Below are 16,224 nucleotides of genomic sequence, written 5' to 3' on the forward strand. Positions count from 1 at the left end.
AGTGTAAGATGCTTTTATTTCCAAGTATTTTTCTCCCGCTAAGATCATCTCCCTTAGGAAGAAGATTATGGAAAAGTTGGAATACAGTAGATATTACACCAATATGAATAAATAATGAGTTCACAACAATACCAAAAGTGGTGATTTATTTTCTTATACTAACGAATCTCATAAGATTTTCTGTTGAGTTTTGTGTTGTGAAGATTCCAAGTTCTGGTTAAGGATTTGATGGACTATGGAATAAGGAGCGGCAAGAGCCTAAGCTTGGGGATTCCCAAGTCACCCCAAGGTAATATTCAAGGACAACCAAGAGCCTAAACTTGGGATGCCCCGGAAGGCAACCCCTTTTTCGTCTTGGTCTATCAGTAACTTTACTTGAGGTTATATTTTTATTCACCACATGATACGTGTTTTGCTTGGAGCGTCTTGTATGATATGAGTCTTTACTTTTTACTTTGCCACAATCATCCTTGCAGTACACACCTTTTGAGAGGGACAAGCATGAATCGTAATTTATTAGAATACTCTATGTGCTTCACTTATATCTTTTGAGCTAGGCAATTTTCCTCTAGTGCTAAACTTATATCTTTTTAGAGCATGATGGTGGCCTTATTTTGTAGAAATTATTTAACTCTCTTGCTTCACTTATATTATTTTGAGAGTTTCTCTAAACTGCGTGGTAATTTTCTTAGGTTATAAATTTAGTCCTAATATGATAGGCATCCAAGAGGGATATAATAAAAACTTTCATATAAAGTGCATTGAATACTAAGAGAAGTTTGATTCCTTATGATTGTTTTGAGATATAAAGATGGTGATATTAGAGTCATGCTAGTGAGTAATTGTGGATTGGTAGAAATACTTGTGTTAAAGTTTTTGATTCCCACAGCATGCACGTATGGTGAACCGTTATGTGATGAAGTCAGAGCATGATTTATTTATTGATTGTCATCCTTTGTGTGGAGGTCGGGATCGTGCGATGGTTAACTCCTATCAACCCTTCCCCTAGGATCATGCATGTAGTACTTTGTTTCGATAGCTAATAACTTTTTGCAATAAGTATATGAGTTCTTTATGACTAATGTTGAGTCCATGGATTATACACACTCTCACCCTTCCACCATTGCTAGCCTCTCTAGTACAGCACAACTTTCACCGATACCATACACCCACCATATACCTTCCTCAAAATAGCCACCATACCTACCTATTATGGCATTTCCATAGCCATTCCGAGATATATTGCAATGCAACTTTTCACCATTCCGTTTTATTATGACACGTTCCATCATTGTCATATTGCTTTGCATGATCATGTAGTTGACATTGTATTTGTGGCAGAGCCACCTTTCATAATTCTTTCATACATGTCACTCTTGAGTCATTGCACATCCCGGTACACTGTTGAAGCCATTCATATAGAGTCATATTTTTGTTCTAAGTATCGAGTTGTAATTTTTGAGTTATAAGTAAATAAAAGTGTGATGGTCATAATTATTAGAGCATTGTCCCATGTGAGGAAAGTATGATGGAAGCTATGATTCCCTCACAAGTTGGGACGAGTCTCCGGATTCTATGAAAAATAAAAGAGGCCAAAGAAGCCCAAATAAAAAAAGAGGCCAAAGAAGCTCACAAAAAAATGAGAGAAAAGAGAGAAGGGATAATGTTACTATCCTTCTTTCACACTTGTGCTTCAAAGTAGCACCATGATCTTCATGATAGAGAGTCTCCTTTATTTTCACTTTCATATACTAGTGGAAAATTTTCATTATAGAACTTGGCTTGTATATTCAATGATGGGCTTCCTCAAATTGCCCTAGGTCTTCATGAGCAAGCGAGTTGGATGCACACCCACTTAGTTTCTTTTTGAGCTTTCATACACTTATAGCTCTAGTGCATCCATTGCATGGCAATCCCTACTCACTCACATTGATATCTATTGATGGGCATCTCCATAGCCCGTTGATACGCCTAGTTGATGTGAGACTATCTCCTTCTTTTCCACAACCACCATATTCTATTCAACCTATAGTGCTACGTCCATGGCTCATGCTCATGTATTGCATGAAAGTTGAAAAGGTTTGAGAATACTAAAGTATGAAACAATTTCTTGACTAAAACCGGGGTTGTGCATGATTTGAATACTTTGTGTGATGAAGATGGAGCATAGCCAGACTATACGATTTTGTAGGGATAACTTTCTTTGGCCATGTTATTCTGAGAAGACATAATTGCTTTATTAGTATGCTTGAAGTATTATTGTTTCTATATCAATATTAAACTCTTGTTTTGAATTTTATGGATCTAAACATTAATGCCAGAATAAAGAAAATTGCATGGATAAATATGTTATGTAGCATTCCACATCATTTTTTTATCATTTACCTACTCGAGGACGAGCAGAAATTAAGCTTGGGGATGCTTGATACGTCTCCAATGTATCTACAATTTTTCATTGTTCCATGCTATTATATTATCTGTTTTGGATGTTTTATATGCATTAATATGCTATTTTATATTATTTTTGGGACTAACCTATTAACCTAGAGCCTAGTGCTAGTTTTTATTTTTCCCTGTTTTTGAGCCTCGCAGAAAAGGAATACCAAACGGAGTCCAAACGAAATAAAACCTTCATGATGATTTTTCTTGTACCAGAAGACACGAGGAGACTTGGAGACCAAGTTAGAAGAGCCACGAGGCGGCGACAAGGGGGGAGGTCGCGCCCCCTACCTTGTGGGCCCCTCGGTGACCTCCTGACCTAGATCTTCCTCCTATATATTCATGTATATTCCCAAACCACCAGAGGCATCCACGGAAACACTTTTCCACCACCGCAACCTTCTGTTCCCATGAGATCCCATCTAGGGGCCTTTTCCGACATCCTACTGAAGGGGGATTCGATCACGGAGGGCTTCTACGTCAACTCTATTTCCCTTTTGATGAAGCGTGAGTAGTTTACTCAGACCTATGGGTCCATAGCTAGTAGCTAGATGGCTTTTTCTCTCTCTTTGATTCTCAATACCATGTTCTCCTCGATGTTCTTGGAGATCTATCCGATGTAATCTTCTTTTGCGGTGTGTTTGTCGAGATCCGATGAATTGTGGATTTATGATCAGTTTATCTATGAATATTATTTGAATCTTCTCTGAATTCTTATATGCATGATTTGATATCTTTGTAATTCTCTTCGAACTATCGGCTTAGTTTGGCCAACTAGATTGGTTTTTCTTGCAATGAGAGAAGTTCTTAGCTTTGGGTTCAATCTTGCGTTGTCCTTTCCCATTGACAGTAGGGGCAACAAGGCACGTATTGTATTGTTGCCATCAAGGATGAAAAGATGGGGTTTACATCATAGGCTTGAATTTATTCCTCTACATCATGTCATCTTACTTAAAGCGTTACTTTGTTCTTCACAAACTTAATACTCTAGATGCAGGCAGGAGTTGGTCGATGTGTGGAGTAATAGTAGTAGATGAGAGCAGGAGTCGGTCTACTTGACACAGACGCGATGCCTATCTCTACTCCTAATGAAACTGTTGGTGAATAGTCTTCACGGTTTATTTTCGCTGGTTATATTTCGTCTGGTTTATTTTCGTCTAGTTTATTTTCGTCTCACATCCCACCATCATATCTTCTCATGTTGATTTTTTTACCCTCACAATAAAAACTTTCCTAACTTTTCCAAAGTTTCCTAACTAGACAAGTCATAAACAGGCAGGAACCAATAACACGTTACCAATTAATAAATTTTAGTTTTATGACAATCAATTCTAAATCCTAATTTGTACTCCTAATAATGTCGGCGGTTTTCTCTCCTTTCACTTTCCTTATGATTGCCTTGGTACGTAGGTCCACATGTTTTTTCTCCTTCACTTTCCTATAATATATATCCACATATATATCACGCTCGGAAGAGGAAGAAATCAAAACGCGATCTCTCCTTTCCAACTAAAGCATGTCTATCAGTTCTCAAAAAAAACTAAGGCAAGTCTATCTCTATTCTCTATATACTACCTAAAGGAAACGGAGTGTTCCGTTTTCCCTCTTACGTTCCCCGTCCTTCGTCCATCCTTCACGTACGATCCCCAACCCCTCCACCTGTTTTCGCTCCCTCATGGTTCCCTATTTTTCCGTTTTCCCATCTATACTTGGAACCAGAGAATCATATATATCTATACTACTTATAAAAGAGCAAACATTATCTTCCCTAAGTGCACCCCGTAAAACATACACGGATGCATTACAACCGCATGATTAGTCCCACTAAACTCAATCTAACAGCTAGCTTTATCCTAATCTGTTCTTCGTGTGCACTTAGCAATTTACATTGACCGACCGTACTCCACCGTGAAGGAAAATATGAAAGTCCACGCCTGATCAATTAGGAAACTATAATCACGGATACATCCTATTAAGAAACTAATCACGGGCACATCTACTTATTAGGAAACTAATCACAAACGCATCCTATTATTAGAAAACTAATCACGGGCACATCCTATCATTAGGAAAATAATCACAAGCGCATCGTATTATCTATACTACTTATAAAAGAGCAAACATTATCTTCCCTAAGTGCACCCCGTAAAACGTACACGGATACATTACCACCGCATGATTAGTCCCACTAAACTCAATCTAACGGCTAGCCTTATCCTAATCTGTTCTCTGTATGCACTTAGCAATTTACATTGACTGGCCGTACTCCACCGTGAAGGAAAATATGAAAGTCCACGCCTGATCAATTAGGAAACTATAATCACGGATACATCCTATTAAGAAACTAATCACAGGCACATCTAATTATTAGGAAACTAATCACAAACGCATCCTATTATTAGAAAACTAATCACGGGCGCATTCTATTATTAGGAAAATAATCACGAGCGCATTGTATTAGGAAATTAATCACGGACGCATCTAATTATTAGGAAACTAATCACGGACGCATCTAATTATTAGATAACTAATCATGAACGCATCTAACTATTAGGAAACTAATCATGAACGCATCCTATTGTCTCCTATCAGGGAATCGCGATCGCGAGTCGCCTGTCGTCACCAGCCCACCACCCACGAGAGCCACAATGGGAGACAGGCGAGGAGGAGCTGCGGCTTCCTCTGAACACACACACGTGCCATCTCCGCCTTCGCCTTCTACCTAGAGGCTAGGTCACTCTTCTACTGACTGCAACGATTTTGTCCATGTCCTAGGCATGCTCTTCGGGAACCATCGGCATCCACGTCGACTTCAGCTCTGTCCACAACACCCACGCTGACAACCACCCACCGCCAACGCCCTTCAAGTGGGGGCAAGGCTGAGTATCCTGGACCGGTATAAGCGGGCCAAAAATTGAGTGGGGGCATTCGCCCCCACAGTCATGCATGTTGATTCGCTTGGTCGCCAACCATATTCGTCCACAGGGCGGTGCTAGGTCTCGGCCACTGCGCAGCAGGTGAAGCTAATCACGGCCCCATCTCACTCGCCCGAAGCCACCGCCAACTCCCTTAGCTCTGACGCGTGCTGCTCCGTTGGACACGCTTGTCCAGTACTCACGCGTGGACGATGTCGTCCAAGGACATCCTACCTTCCTTGGACACTGGAACTCCCCACGCCCCGGTGCGTGGAGGCCGCCGCCTCAAAGCTGAATGACTGACTCACCTGCATCGACAATGCCGCCCAGCTAGTGAGAGTACACGGTCGCCGCAGAAGCTCGCATGCCTGAACGACAGAGACGCTCGCCTTCACACGAACGCGCCGCACGAACGCACTAATCAGGTAAGTACCGAGTGTTGTTTTTTTACTGTCATCGCTACCTCGCCGGTGGTGACACATCTAGAAGTACAGGAACTAGAGATGAGGCAATGAGAAACATAGGAGCGCTGGAGCACACACAGTTGGGTTTCAGGCAACCATTGCCTTCTTTCTTTCTTTATTTTTTCACTGATTTTCGCGTACCTGCAACAGACATCCTTGCTTTTTTAAGTACCAACTACCGGTTATTACATGGCCAACTCACGACTACACACAGACAAATTGGCTGAACCAAGACCTTACGTTTCACTGAAAAAAACCAAGAAGTTTGCATAAGTTTTAGTGGGAAAAAACTAAAGTTCACATAAGTTTTACTAAAAAAACCTGAAGTTTGCATAAGTGTATCTGTTTGTCCAGCAGATACATGGCAATTTTATACAGCCCTTATCTACAATCCTTATCTACAGTTGAGTTAACATGTTTTCCTGATAGAAAACTTGGACCACATATAAGAGAAGCAAAAGATGCATGTTTATTATCATGATGACGAATGTAGGATATTTTGTGGTCATGGTAAATTCTCATATCATTTATTTTATTTCATTATTGCACTCTACATTACATATTGCGCACGACCACTTTGGTACAGGTGACGAGCTCGCATCATACAGAGAGACCAACCATGTTTCTCCGAATATCTTGAATCATGATCCCTATGACTTCATCTCTACTACTTATAAGAAGTACATTTTTTCATTTGACTATTTCCTGACTTGAGAGGTAAGGTATGTTTTATCCACTAGAGTTGCTAAAATTGGAAGCATGTCTGCAGTTTTTTTTCTTTCTAAACCGGTATTTGTTGGCCTTTTTTTGCCACTTTTATTCTTACAAGTGGTAGCCTACGCATGTTGAAGACCATTTCCAAATTATTTATCTTCGTATCATTATTACTACAAACTGAGAGGATATTTGTTCTATTGTCAAAATTTTAGAATGCTGAGCCCTTAAAGAAATGTGTAGTACTCAAGTAACTATTCCAAGTTGTCATATTAATGCTTTTGTCCAGTGAATAACAAGTATAATTATGCAATTTATCACTGTAATTTTTATTTGGTTTACATGTTCTATTTTCATAATAAAATAAGACACTTTTCTTGCTTCCAGACATTACAACACTTGTGGTGCAATAGTAGAATCGGATGGTCCAACTAGCTTTTTTTTGTCTTGTTTCACAGCTGATTTTATGCAGTCAAGACATCTCTACACTTCTCTATCTAACAATGGCTTCCTTTTTTCAACAAACCATAGAGGTCTCTTCCCACTATTGTGGTTGACACTCAATTGTAATAATAATTCTTGACTGGAGTTTGTTGGCACTGAAACGGTTCCTTAGCTTGTCCTAAGTGACATTTTCATGTATGATTATACTTGCATAAATGTGTGCATATGAAGAATCATGATGAATCTTCTAAATAATTTTGAGTTTTATACATTGGGAAAAGTGGGTGGTCTTTTAATACAGGAGACATGTTGATTAAGGAGAAACGATATTGATTAAAGAGAAACGATATTTCAAATTATTTGTACAAGTCGGGAATAAGAGATTGTGTACTTTATAAGAAAATTTCAAATTTATGAAAAATTGTCTTGTATTAAGTTTAGTATAATGTGTTAATCCAAATAGACGCGTATTGCACGTGCACACTTATTACTCCAAATATATGTGCGTTGCACGTGCACACTTACTAGTATTTGATAATCATTGCCTTGGATATCGTCATAACTTTGCGCTTTTTTATCAATTGCTCGACAGTAATTTGTTCACCCACCGTATTATTTTCCTTCATGAGAGAAGCCTCTAGTGAAACCTATGGGCCCCGGGTCTATTTTCCATCATATTATTTTCTGATATAATATTTTGCAATCTTTTATGTTCATATCTATAATCCAAAAAACCCAAAAATATTATATCTTTTGTTTATCTATCTCTATCAAATCTCACTTTTGCAAGTGACCGTGAAGGGATTGACAACCCCTTTATCGCGTTGGGTGCAATTTGTTTGATTGTTTGTGCAGGTATTTGTGGCTTGTGTGTTGTCTCCTACTAGATTGATACCCTGTTTATTTAACTGAGGGAAATACTTAGCTCTACTTTGCTGCATCACCCTTTCCTCTTGAAGGGAAAAACCAACGCAAGCTCAAGAAGTAGCAGGAAGAATTTCTGGCACCGTTGCCGGGGAGATCTATGCCAAGTCAAGACATACCAAGTACCCATCATAAAACTCTCATCACTTGCATTACATTATTCACCATTTTCCTCTCTTTTTCCTCTCCCCAGTTCTAAAACGTTTTTCGAAAAGATTCACCCTTTTCTTTGCCTTTCTTCCATTCGTCTTTTCGTTTGCTTTTTGTTTGCTCGTGGGCTATATTCCTTGCTTTGTCACGATGACTCAAGAGAATACCAAATTGTGTGACTTCTCTAATACTACTAATAATGATTTTATTAGTACTTCGATTGCTCCCTCCACTAACGCGGAATCTTGTGAAATTAATGTTGCTTTGCTGAATCTTGTTATGAAAAAACAATTTTCTGGCCTTCCTAGTGAAGATGTCGCATCCCATCTAAACTATTTGGTTGATTTGTGTGATATGCAAAAGAAGAAAGATGTGGATAATGATATTGTTATATTGAAGCTATTTCTGTTCTCACTTCGAGATCGTGCTCCTTGGTTTTCATCTTTACCTAAGAATAGTATTGATTCATGGAATAAGTGTAAGATGCATTTATTTCCAAGTATTTTTCGCCCGCTAAGATCATCTCCCTTAGGAATAAGATTATGAAATTTAAGCAACTTGATCATGAACATGTTGCACAATCTTGGTAGAGGATGAAATTGATGTTACAAAATTGCCCTACTCATGGTTTAAATTTATGGATGATCATACAAATTTTTTATGCCAGATTGAATTTTGCTTCTAGAAATCTTTTAGATTCGGTCGTGGGAGGTACTTTTATGGAAATGAATCTAGAAGAAGCTACTAAACTCATAGATAATATTATGGTTAATTATTCTCCATGGCATACCGAAAGATCTTCCACTAGTAAAAAAAGTGCATGCGATTTAAGAGATTCGTGTTTTGATTGGAAAGATGGATGAACTTATGAAATTATTTGCTAGCAAGAGTGCTTCTATTGATCCTAATGATATGCCTTTGTCTACTTTGATTTAAAATAATAATGAATCTATGGATGTGAATTTTGTTGTTAGGAACAATTTTGGTAATAATGCGTATAGAGGTAATTTTAATCCTATGTCGTTTCCTAGTAATACCTCTAACAATTATGGTAATTCCATTCATATGGAAATTATAATAAAATGTCCTCTGATTTTGAGAATAGTGTTAAAGAATTTATGAGTTCGCAAAAGATTTTTAATGCCCTGGTTGAAGAAAAATTGCTTAAGATTGATGATTTGGCTAGGAATGTGGATATAATTTCTCTTGACGTTGATTCTTTGAAAATTGGATCTATTCCACCCAAGCATGATATCAATGAATCTCTAAAGGATATGAGAATCTCCATTGATGAGTGCAAGAACTGCTAAGATGCGTGCTAAACGAGATTGGTTTGAAAAAGCGTGTTTTCTAGTTTTCGTGAAAATAATGATGAAGATCTTAAGGTGATTGATGTGACTCCTATTGAATCTTTGTTTTCCAATATAAATCTTGATAAAGATGGGACTGGAGACGAGTCAAATTTAGTTAAAAGGTGTCCCAATGATTCGGAGTTTTTAGATCTTAATGCAAAAATTGATAAAAGTGGGATTGAAGAGGTCTAAACTTTAAGTAGCGATGGACCCACTCTTTTGGATTTCAAGGAATTTAATTATGATAATTGTTCTTTAATAGATTTTATTTCTTTGTTGCAATCCATGTTGAATTCTCCTCATGCTTATAATCAAAACAAAGCTTTTACTAACATATCGTTGATGCTATGATGCAATATTTTGAAGAAAAGCTTGAATTGGAAGTTTCTATCCCTAGAAAACTTTACGATGAGTGGGAACCTACTATTAAAATTAAGATTAAAGATTATGAGTGCCATGCTTTGTGTGATTTGGGTGCTAGCATTTTCACGATTCCAAAAACTTTATGTGATGTGCTAGGTTTTCGTGAATTTGATGATTATTCCTTAAATTTGCATCTTGCGAATTCCACTATTAAGAAACCTATGGTAAGGATTAATGATGTTCTTATTGTTGCAAATAGGAATTATGTGCCCGTAGATTTCATTGTTCTTAATATAGATTGCAATCATAAATGTCCTATTATTCTCGGTAGACCTTTCCTTAGAACGATTGATGCAATTATTGATATGAAAGAAGGAAACATTAGATTTCAATTTCCGTTAAGGAAGGGCATGGAACACTTTCCTAGAAAGAAAATTAAGTTTCCATATGAATCTATTATGAGAGCTACTTATAGATTGCATACCAAAGATAACAATACCTAGATCTATTTGTGTATTTATGCTTAGCTAAGGGCGTTAAACAATAGCGCTTGTTAGGACGCAACCCAATTTTATTTTTGTTCTTTGCTTTTTGGTCCTGTTTTTCAATAAATAAATCATCTAGCCTCTGGTTAGATGTGTTTTTGTGTTTTAATTAGTGTTTGTGCCAAGTAAGACCTTTGGGATGGCTTATGGTGATAGTTGTTTTGATCTTGCTGAAAAATAGAAACTTTTGCACCCAGGAAAATAATTTTCATTTTTTACAAATGTGTTCTTTTGATCTGATTCTTTTTGAACAAGATTGGTACACAAATTGGTTGTCCTAAGTTTTCAGATTTTTTGGAGTTACAGAAGTATTTGAGAGTTACAGATTGCTACAGACTGTTCTGTTTTTGACAGATTTTTTTTTCTATGTGTTGTTTGCTTATTTTGATGAATCTATGGTTAGTATCGGGGGTACGAACCATGCAAAAGTTGGAATAAAGTAGATATTACACCAATATAAATAAAGAATGAGTTCACAATAGTACCAAAAGTGGTGATTTATTTTCTTATACTAACGGATCTCATAAGATTTTCTGTTGAGTTTTGTGTTGTGAAGTTTTCAAGTTTTGGTTAAGGGTTTGATGAACTATGGAATAAGGAGTGGGAAGAGACTAATCTTGGGGATTCCCAAGGCACCCCAAGGTAATATTCAAGGACAACCAAGAGCCTAAACTTGGGGATGCCCAGGAAGACATCCCCTCTTTTGCCTTCGTCTATCGGTAACTTTACTTGAGGCTATATTTTTATTCACCACATGATATGTGTTTTGCTTGGAGCGTCTTGTATGATATGAGTCTTTACTTTTTAGTTTGACACAATCATCATTGCTGTACACACCTTTTGAGAGGGACACACATGAATTGTGATTTATTAGAATACTCTATGCGCTTCACTTATATCTTTTGAGCTAGGCAATTTTGCTCTAGTGCTTCACTTATATCTTTTTGGAGCACGACAGTGGCCTTATTTTGTAGAAATTATTTAACTCTCATGATTCATTTATATTATTTTGAGAGTTTCTCTAAACACCATGGTAATTTTCTTTGGTTATAAATTTAGACCTAATATGATAGGCATCCAAGAGGGATATAATAAAACTTTCATATAAAGTGCATTGAATACTAAGAGAAGCTTGATTCCTTATGATTGTTTTGAGATATAAAGATGGTGATATTAGAGTCATGCTAGTGAGTAATTGTGGCTTGGTAGAAATACTTGTGTTCAAGTTTGTGATTCTCATAGCATGCACGTATGGTGAACCGTTATGTGATGAAGTCGGAGCATGGTTTATTGATTGATTGCCATCCTTTGTGTGGAGGTCGGGATCGTGCGATGGTTAACTCATATCAACCCTTCCCCTAGGAGCATGCATGTAGTACTTTGTTTCGATAGCTAATAAATTTTTTCAATAAGTATATGAGTGTTTTATGACTAATGTTGAGTCCATGGATTATACGCACTCCCATCGTTCCACCATTGCTAGCCTCTGTAGTACCGCACAACTTTCACCGGTACCATACACCCACCATATACCTTCCTCAAAACAGCCACCATACCTACCTATTATGGCATTTACATAGCCAATCCGAGATATATTGCCATGCAACTTTTCACCATTCCGTTTTATTATGACACGTTCCATCATTGTCATATTGCTTTGCATGATCATGTAGTTGACATTGTATTTGTGGCAAAGCCACCTTTCATAATTCTTTCATACATGTCACTCTTGAGTCATTGCACATCCCAGTACACCGCTGGAGGCATTCATATAGAGTCATATTTTTGTTCTAAGTATTGAGTTGTAATTTTTGAGTTGTAAGTAAATAAAAGTGTGATGATCATCATTATCAGAGCATTGTTCCATGTGAGGAAAGGATGATGGAAGCTATGATTCCCTCACAAGTTGGGATGAGCCTCCGGATTTTATGAAAAATAAAAGAGGCCAAAGAAGCCCACAAAAAATGAGAGAAAAGAGAGAAGGGACAATGTTACTATCCTTTTTTCACACTTGTGCTTCAAAGTAACACCATGATCTTCATGATAGAGAGTCTCCTTTATTTTCACTTTCATATACTAGTGGGAAATTTTCATTATAGAACTTGGCTTGTATATTCCAATGATGGGCTTCCTCAAATTGCCCTAGGTCTTCGTGAGCAAGCGAGTTGGATGCACACCCACTTAGTTTCCTTTTGAGCTTTCATACACTTATAGCTCTAGTGCATCCATTGCATGGCAATCCCTACCCACTCACATTGATATCTATTGATGGGCATCTCCATAGCTCGTTGATACGCCTAGTTGTTGTGAGACTATCTCCTTCTTTTTATCTTCTCCACAACCACCATATTCTATTCCACCTATGGTGCTATGTCCATGGCTCATGCTCATGTATTGCATGAAAGTTGAAAAGGTTTGAGAATACTAAAGTATGAAATAATTTCTTGACTGAAACTGGGGTTGTGCATGATTTGAATATTTTGTGAGATGAAGATGGAGCATAGCCAGACAATATGATTTTGTAAGGATAACTTTCTTTGGCCATGTTATTTTGAGAAGACATAATTGTTTTATTAGTATGTTTGAAGTATTATTGTTTCTATATCAATATTAAACTCTTGTTTTGAATCTTATGGATCTGAACATTCATGCCACAAATAAAGAAAATTAAATGGATAAATACGTTATGTAGCATTCCACATCAATTTTTTTATCATTTACCTACTCGAGGATGAGCAGGAATTAAGCTTAGGGATGCTTGATATGTCTCCAACGTATCTATAATTTTTGATTGTTCCATGAGATTATATTATCTGTTTTGGATGTTTTATATGCTTTAGTATGCTATTTCATATTATTTTTGGGACTAACCTATTAACCTAGAGCCTAGTGCTAGTTTTTGTTTTTCCTTGTTTTTGAGCCTCACAAAAAAGGTATACCAAGGGAGTCCAAACGGAATAAAACCTTCATGATGATTTTTCTTGGACAAGAAGACACCAGGAGACTTTGAGACCAAGTCAGAAGAGCCACGAGGCGGCGACAAGGGGGGAGGTCGCGCCCCCTACCCCCTCGGTGACCTCCTGACCTAGATCTTCCTCCTATATATTCATGTATATTCCCAAACCACCAGAGGCATCCACGGAAACACTTTTCCACCACCGCAACCTTCTGTTCCCGTGAGATCCCATCTAGGGGCCTTTTCCGACATCCTGCTGAAGGGGGATTCGATCACGGAGGGCTTCTACGTCAACTCTATTTCCCTTTTGATGAAGCGTGAGTAGTTTACCTCAGACCTGCGGGTCCATAGCTAGTAGCTAGATGGCTTCTTCTCTCTCTTTGATTCTCAATACCATGTTCTCCTCGATGTTCTTGGAGATCTATCCGATGTAATCTTCTTTTGCGGTGTGTTTGTCGAGATCCGATGAATTGTGGATTTATGATCAGTTTATCTATGAATATTATTTGAATCTTCTTTGAATTCTTATATGTGTGATTTGATATCTTTGTAATTCTCTTTGAATTATTGGTTTAGTTTGACCAACTAGATTGGTTTTTCTTGCAATGGGAGAAGTGCTTAGATTTGGGTTCAATCTTGCGTGTCCTTTCCCATTGACAATAGGGGCAGTAAGGCACATATTGTATTGTTGACATTGAGGATGAAAAGATAGGGTTTACATCATATTGCTTGAGTTTATTCCTCTACATCATGTCATCTTACTTAAAGCGTTACTTTGTTCTTCATGAACTTAATACTCTAGGTGCAGGCAGGAGTCCGTCGATGTGTGGAGTAATAGTAGTAGATGCAGGCAGGAGTAGGTCTACTTGACACAGACGTGATGCCTATATTACATAATCATTGCCTTGGATATCGTCATAACTTTGCGCTTTTCTATCAATTGCTCGACAGTAATTTGTATACCCACCGTATTATTTGCCTTCATGAGAGAAGCCTCTAGTGAAACCTATGGCCTCCGAGTCTATTTTTATCATATTAGTTTCCGATCTACTATTTGGCAATCTTTTACTTTCAGATCTATAAACCAAAAGCCCCAAAAATATTTTATCTTTTGTTTATCTATCTCTATCAGATCTCACTTTTGCAAGTGACCATGAAGGGATTGACAACCCCTTTATCGCGTTGGGTGCAAGTTGTTTGATTATTTGTGCAGGTATTGTTGGCTTGTGCGTTGTCTCCTACTGGATTGATACCTTGGTTCTCTAACTGAGGGAAATACTTATCTCTACTTTGATGCATCACCCTTTCCTCTTCAAGGGAAAAACCAACGCAAGCTCAAGAAGGAGCACCCGACGGGAGGCCCTGGCCACCCCCATGCTCTGCGCGCCCGTCTGGAGGGCCTGGTCGCGCTCATGCTCAAGTAAGCAGCAAGTGGCGATGGAAGCGAGCACACACAGGGCGAGGTCTCCTGTAGTCGTGCTCCTATTCGACCCTGCACTAGCGTCAGGCAACAGTTTGGGCCGCCAAGCGGATCCTCGCCGGATCCGGGCTGGACAAGGGTTGGATCACCGCGGGGTCGGTGGCTTGCGGCGGTGGATGGTAGATGGTTGGGACGACGGGGAGGATCGCCAGAGTGGGGTGGCTCGCCGGGGTAAGGCTCTGGCGGCAGCGCTGGATATGGTCGGCTGTGTCTGGGTGGGGAAGAAGGTGGCTTGGGGAGAGAGAGGGGGTGAATAAGAGAGAGGCCGACAGGTAGGGCCTTTGGCCACCTCAGCAAATTATCCTGGTAGGCATGCCACATCGGCCGGGTAGGTGGGCCCAATCGGTCAAATTCGCTGTCTTCATGACCAAATTCGAGCATCATTGCTTCGCGTTATAGATTGGGCACAATTTTGATGGTTTTTTGTGCACTGACTCAAATGTGGTATCAAGTTGTTACCCTAGCCTCAAGTGTGGTGGTTTTGGGTAAATAACTCCCCGGGATGAGTACCCTTGTTCTGAGCTTGATGGGTCGAGCATGGAAGCGATGAATTTGTATCATGTCCTTATTGAAAGTGTTATCTCTTTGTCGATGTATTGGTTGGCTTTTAGTGGTTGCTCATGACTATCTGGATGAAAATTACCGTTCAGGTCATCTCGCTAGAAGTGGCGATGGCAACGCAAGTATGTTTATCCTTTCTTGATGGCATTGTTATAGAAGAATTCGATTTAGTTGTAGGTGTTATATTCTTTATCTTGTACTCCCTCCGTCCCATAATGTAAGACGTTTTTTGGCAGTACACTAGTGTTGAAAAACGTCTTACATTATGGGACGGGGGGAGTATTTTTTTTTCCTGTTATTGCGCATGCTTTGTACTTCACATGTTGATGACTTCAATCACTTGCATCAACTTTAGTAAAATTGATTGTGTGCATCAGATTGACGCAGAGGTCAGGGTTTCAACCTATTGTAAAAAAATGACAACTCCTTGAGATGATGTGTTCCTCGACGAGATGCGCCTCATTCGTCAAAAACGTATAAAATATATGCACACAAATACAATAGAATACATAAATACTATAAATATATGCTCAAATGATAACTAGTTGGAATTTTTGGGATGTTAGGTGAATTTAAATGTATATACACAAATACTATAAAATATATGCAGATATTGCATTATTATATGATTATTATCCGCGTACTGCAAAGACATGCAATTTCAATGCCACTAATTCATTATTCCTTATAAAGTTCATTATTTCATTTTTTATAGTTATTGTTTTATTTTTTATAGGGCAATATCAATGCCACAAATTCATTCCTTGTTAGGATACTTTTTTTTGTGAAAATTCCACTATTATAAGATTATTCTTGCATATTTGAAAAACACATTTTTTGTGAATAATGTGTGCAAATTTTATCATTCTTTGTTTTATTTTTTTCATTTCCTTTCTTCCTAGAATAATTCATTATTT

The sequence above is a fragment of the Triticum aestivum genome, chromosome 2B (genome assembly GCF_018294505.1).
Source record: "Triticum aestivum cultivar Chinese Spring chromosome 2B, IWGSC CS RefSeq v2.1, whole genome shotgun sequence".
NCBI classification, from domain to species: Eukaryota; Viridiplantae; Streptophyta; class Magnoliopsida; order Poales; family Poaceae; genus Triticum; species Triticum aestivum.